The sequence below is a fragment of the Engystomops pustulosus genome, chromosome 4 (genome assembly GCF_040894005.1).
Source record: "Engystomops pustulosus chromosome 4, aEngPut4.maternal, whole genome shotgun sequence".
NCBI lineage: Eukaryota > Metazoa > Chordata > Amphibia > Anura > Leptodactylidae > Engystomops > Engystomops pustulosus.
In genome coordinates this window covers 192226176-192233027 of record NC_092414.1, presented here as the reverse complement: position 1 = coordinate 192233027, position 6852 = coordinate 192226176, and positions in this window count along the sequence as shown.

The following is a 6852-nucleotide window of genomic DNA, read 5'->3' as shown; positions in this document are numbered from 1 at the left end:
ATAATCAATGTGGGGGCTCAGGTATCACCTAGATATTGATATATGGGACAAAGACCAGCTCCCGTATGCTACAACAAAAACTGTAGGTTAGGGAAGTAAGATATCTCCTTACAGAAACTTTGCCAATTACGGCCACCTTACAGGAATGTGCAGACTTACAGCCATTGATGCTACACTGGGTAATTTTGTGAAAAAATGCAAATATATTTTCCAGTATTGGATAAGGAAAACATTTCTTCCTTGTAACGTACCTACCTCATGCCTGGTAAGAGGGGTGCCTTACAAAGTAGCTAACAGGCAATGTTTCCTTTATCCCATACTGGAAAATGTTTTTGCATATTTTCCTGACTAAGGCCCCTTTCACACTTGCGTTTTTCATGCACGTTTTCTGCGCGTGCTTTTGACGCGCAGGACTTGCATTGCACTCTGACCCATTGTAATCAATGGGTCTTTTCAGACTTGCATTTTTTTTCACGCACACACACGCGTTTTTTTTAACGCACGTTTAAATCTCAGCATGCTCTATTTTTGCAAGTCACGTGCGTGAAAAACGCACCATGCAAGTCTATGGAGACGCATCAAAAACGCATCGCACTCTGAGACACATGCAAGTGCAATGCGTTTATCACGCATCAATTGGCATAAAAAAGATAGAGCTCAGTCCTGAGTCCATTTCACGCGCATTACCTGCACGTGAAAAACACATTGAAATTGCATTGAAAACGCGCCTGAAAAACTGAGACACTGAACAAACTCTGACTGAAAACTGATTGCACTCTGATGAAAAATGCGAACCCTGATCGCACCCTGATCAAACTCTGACGTGAAATGCAACGCGAGTGTGGAAGGGGCCTAAGTATGGAGAGTCCAAGGTCATAATTTGAACCCATTATCATAAAGTTTGAAATGTATGAAATAATGGTTCACAGGGCCGGATTAAGATTGGTGGGGGCCCCTGGGCGCAAAGTCTGGTGGAGACCCCCACTTAATGTAACATACACATCCTCTTGCTCATTATTGACTATCCCCAGTGCCATATCCACATACAGCCGCCGAGCCCCCCAGTACCACATCTCCATACACTTCAGTCCGCTCAAAACACGCAGCCCCATGTAACATACACCTCATTCACCCCCAGACACGCAGCCCCATGTAACATACACCTCATTCACCCCCAGACACGCAGCCCCATGTAACATACACCTCATTCACCCCCAGACACGCAGCCCCATGTAACATACACCTCATTCACCCCCAGACACGCAGCCCCATGTAACATACACCACATTCACCCCCAGACACGCAGCCCCATGTAACATACACCTCATTCACCCCCAGACACGCAGCCCCATGTAACATACACCTCATTCACCCCCAGACACGCAGCCCCATGTAACATACACCTCATTCACCCCCAGACACGCAGCCCCATGTAACATACACCTCATTCACCCCCAGACACGCAGCCCCATGTAACATACACCTCATTCACCCCCAGACACGCAGCCCCATGTAACATACACCTCATTCACCCCCAGACACGCAGCCCCATGTAACATACACCTCATTCACCCCCAGACACGCAGCCCCATGTAACATACACCTCATTCACCCCCAGACACGCAGCCCCATGTAACATACACCTCATTCACCCCCAGACACGCAGCCCCATGTAACATACACCTCATTCACCCCCAGACACGCAGCCCCATGTAACATACACCTCATTCACCCCCAGACACGCAGCCCCATGTAACATACACCTCACTCACCCCCATGTAACATACACCTCACTCACCCCCATGTAACATACACCTCACTCACCCCCATGTAACATACACCTCACTCACCCCCATGTAACATACACCTCACTCACCCCCATGTAACATACACCTCACTCACCCCCATGTAACATACACCTCACTCACCCCCATGTAACATACACCTCACTCACCCCCATACACGCAGCCCCATGTAACATACACCTCATTCACCCCCATACACGCAGCCCCATGTAACATACACCTCATTCACCCCCATACACGCAGCCCCATGTAACATACACCACATTCACCCCCAGACACGCAGTCCCATGTAATATACACCTCATTCACCCCCACAGTCCCATGTAACATACACCTCACTCACCCCCACAGTCCCATGTAACATACACCTCACTCACCCTCAGACAGGCTGTCCCATGTAATATACACCTCATTCACCCCCAGACACGCAGTCCCATGCAATATACACCTCATTCACCCCCAGACACGCAATCCCATGTAATATACACCTCACTCACCCCCAGACGCACAGCCCCATGTAATATACACCTCACTCACCCCCAGACGCACAGCCCCATGTAACATACACCTCATTTACCCCCAGACACACAGCCCCATGTAACATACACCTCATTCACCCCCAGACACACAGCCCCATGTAACATACACCGCATTCACCCCCAGACATGCAGTCCCATGTAATATACCTCATTCACCCCCAGACACACAGTCCCATGCAATATAAACCTAATTCACCCCCAGACACGCAGTCCCATGCAATATACACCTCATTTACCCCCAGACACACAGCCCCATGTAACATACACCGCATTCACCCCCAGACATGCAGTCCCATGTAATATACCTCATTCACCCCCAGACACACAGTCCCATGCAATATAAACCTAATTCACCCCCAGACACGCAGTCCCATGCAATATACACCTCATTCACCCCCAGACACGCAGTCCCATGTAATATACACTTCACTCACCCCCAGACACACAGTCCTATACACCACAGTCTTCACCAGCTATAGACATACAAGTCTTGTTCCTGTCCTGTCAGGCCCTCACCTCCATACACATGGATAACACAGTTCATTAGAAGTTTCTCTTCTCCTGTAGTCACACATGGCAGCTTGTTCCTGCTACTTCCTGCTTTTCGCGCGAGGCTCCGCCCCCTCCCGTGACATCACGTGATCACATGCTCTACACTTCAGACCCCGGAGGAGGGAGGATAAAGTTACCGGAGGAGACATCTGTGTCCCGTGTGTTGCCTTTCCGCTGACTCTCTGAGGTGGAGCAATGCCCTGCAGCAGCGCTGCTGACCATTGCTCCAGCCACAGAGAGTCAGCTTACAGCTGACTGTATCTGTATAGGGCTTTCAGCAGAGCGGCCAGCGCTGAGCACACAGGGAGCTCACGCAAGCCCCTCCCTACGCCCTCAGAACGATGTGCTGCGGCACCGCCCCACTCTCCCATATCACTAACAGCGCACGGCGCGCTTAAAGTATACCAATATCTGACTGACAGTGTCAGGCTTTGTCACCTTGTGGGGGCCCCTGTGGGAGCAAGATGGTGGGGGCCCCGGGGCTTGAGCCCCGGGAGCCCCGCCTATAATCCGGCTCTGATGGTTCATCAAGCTTACTGGGCAAAAATACAGCAATTACTCATTACACATGGTAGTAAGTAAGGCCAGGGATGGACATAGACTTCAGCGTCTGCTATGAGATAGAAGGAATGAGAAACACAGGTTTCTCATACTTTCCAGTGACAAAATCAGGGTTTTAAGGTCCTCGCCATTAGGACTGCACCAATCCGTCTGAAAGGGCCATCACTTTCTTCAGGATCAGCAGAATTTTTTAGGATTGGGACAATCCTAAAAAAAAAAAATCCTTTACCTATATAGCGCACACAGATTACGCAGCGCTGCACAGAGCTTGACACATCAGTCCCTGTCCCCATTGGGGCTCACAATTTAATCACCCTACCAGTATGTTTTGGAGTGTGGAAGGAAACCAATTCCGAAATGATGGTGAGGATGATTTTTAGAGCGTTTTGCTCACCTTTCCTTTATCATTTGTAACTGAAATGTAGGATACATGGATTTACGGATTCTTTGCTTTGAAGTCGTGTTAATGTGGAAGTGTTGGTCTTCTGCTATGCGACCTTTGTACAGAGGACATATAATATGACTGTACACCCATTTCTTTTCTGTAAGCAGGATTCTCGCCGCATGTAGAGCATATGACAACTAATTTTGTGTAAGATCAACATTAAATTTAAAGTAATACATTGCAAAATAGGGTCTTTGCATCAAAAAAAAAAATTCAAAATGGCCTCCAAATTCAATGATTCAAAAATGAGTGGTGCCCCACCCCCTGGTACCGCTTAGCAGATCCAGGTCAGATGAAAAAGGGCTTTTGGATCCTGAAATTGGGAACCCGTCCCAAACATGTCCTAGTTCAGTGATGGCTAACCTATGACACGTGTGTCAGTGCCATTTTCACTGACACGCGGCTGCCTGAGAGTTAAGTTTCATCCTACATGATCAGGTGCAGTAGCCGGGAGGCTGAGAGATTGCACTGAGCTTCCAGCACTCCCCCCTCCTCCCCCTCCCCTGGGCCGGCCCCTCCCCATGTGTGAGCTGTGCCTAGTGTCTCCAGTCAGCACAGGTATCAGCACAGGGCACAGCAGGAGAGGTGACCCGGCCATACACCCAGGAGGCTCCTCTGCAGCTCCTGATAGTTGTGGTGGGGGTAGGATGGCAGCACAGTCAGAGGCCACATTGCTGCTGCCTTGTGTGATGTCCCAGCAGCTGCCACCTCTACACTGACCAGCTCCAGAGCAGGGATGAGGGAGGACAACCACTCCCATCATACAGTGAGTAAGGTCAGTGCACTGTATGATAGAAGACAGTCATCAGGGCTTGTGTGTCAGTTTTGTGACGTACAAGCCCTGAAATAATCGCAACGCCTTGTAAATCGCCAGACATTGCAATTATTTTGCTCCGCACACCTTCTCCATGCCAAGAGGGTATGAAGGAAATGCGGACAGCGGCGCCTGCGCCCTCGCTATAACCTGTGAACTTTCATGACTGAAAGTTTGCAGGTTACTAAGCAATTTCACACCTGTCTGATTGTATGGTAGTACATGGTAGGATCAATCAGACAATCCACGGTTAAAGTACCCTAGACGTTAAATAGTATACATATTTGTTATTTAAACTATAAATATCACAAAAATATGTTTTTTTGTCAAGGTGACACACCACCCGAGTTATGCTCGGTTTTTTGGCGAATTTTGACACACCAAGCTCAAAAGGTTGCCCATCACTGTCCTAGTTTAAGTGGATAACTTTAAAAAAAATGTATTAATATATTAATACTTTTTTCAATTTTGATTTATTTTTTTAAGTTATCCACTAAACTAGGTATATAGGTATAATATATATATATTCTTAAAAAATTGTATTATTTCCCCCAGTGATCTATAATACTCTTTGGTACCATTAGTGATGATACCTCAATACCCCTATCACAGCCCCACGCCCTTGGTGAGGATGATCGGATACATTCAGGATATCCTTATAGAGAAATTTAGCAGTAATAGAAAAGAAGAAGTTACAGCATCTTGTGGCGGCTGTGGACATTGGCTGCAGATTAACCCTTTAATGAGCAAGACCTTGAGGTGTCTAAATGACCACAGCAAATATTTTAACCCTTCTGTGGGCGGATAATTTTGTACGTAACAAAAGTTATTTGGAGTTGGAGTTGGTGGAGGTGGTGAAAGATCCTCTTTAACACCTCCAGGAGGAAGAGCTTTGTACTTTCCAGACAATACATTTTTTTATTTTATTTTAGTTTTTCCATACTCAACTTCCACATGACATAACATTTATTTGTCAGACATAGGCATAAGTGACGTTCAGTCATGCTTCTGTTATTTACAATGGTTCCTCGCATTGCTCATTATGAAAGGGTATAGATGACCAAGATGTTCCCTACAGTGTAGAAGACAGGGGTCCTGGCACAGAGTTTGTACTAGACCTAGGAGCGTTCTGTACTAACACAATATGGATATACTTGTCTCATGCTGTAAATGCGTAGTAGCTTAGTTAAGAAATTTTGGTTTTCCTTCACAATTTAACAATATTATGCAATTAGTTACAGCACGTTCCGTCTCTTCATCACTACATATTACACAATTTCCACACTTCCAGCAATCATTTATCTCGTCCGGTGTGTCAATCATTGACACGTCTTCTGAAGCTATTACATCAACCTGAGTTTATATAATAAAGGTACACTTACCTGTAGGGCAGGGGATGGTGATGGGGAGTGCTTGGGTTACTTTTACTCCCCTTGCCTGTGTCCTGATGGGACCCTATGGTGCAGTGACATGTGACAATGGGAGTAATTCTGGAATATATATTAAATTGACCCACTTGGAGCACATCCCACAGATCCCACATCCCACAGATTGACCAGCCCCTTGTACAGATGGCAGCTGGTAATCCGCCACCATAAAAGTGCATTGTGCATGGCAAGATATGGTGAGCACAAACGTGTGTATAGATATCGTGAAGATCGTAAAGATAAAGAGTGCTGTATCCTTTGCCATAAGAACGACCCGTCAGCACATCATGAGGGTACGGGTGAGTAGTGCTTAACCCTCCTCCCCTCCAGCCGAATGTATGCCCCAGCCAATTCCCAGCCCGGGGCGAAACATCCGTTCGTGTTAAAGCTACCTAAAATCAGTGGAATATGGACGCAAGGTTATCTTACCATATTCTTCATAGGTGTCATAAATAGGTGTATTTGGTTTGTGCAAGACCGGGGGAAGTTTTTAAAATGACAGAAGTGAATCTAATTTAGAGTAAACTCATTTCCTAGTAGTTTCTTAAAAAAAACAGAATTTGCTGAGAAATCCGTCAGAGAAGCATCCTAACAGCTGAGTGTATTTTTAAATGTCTTCTCCTAAGTTGTTAAAAACACTCAGTGAAGTGGGATATTTTATTATCCTAACCAAAGACCAGCTGAAATAAGTGTCTCTACTGATGTGCAA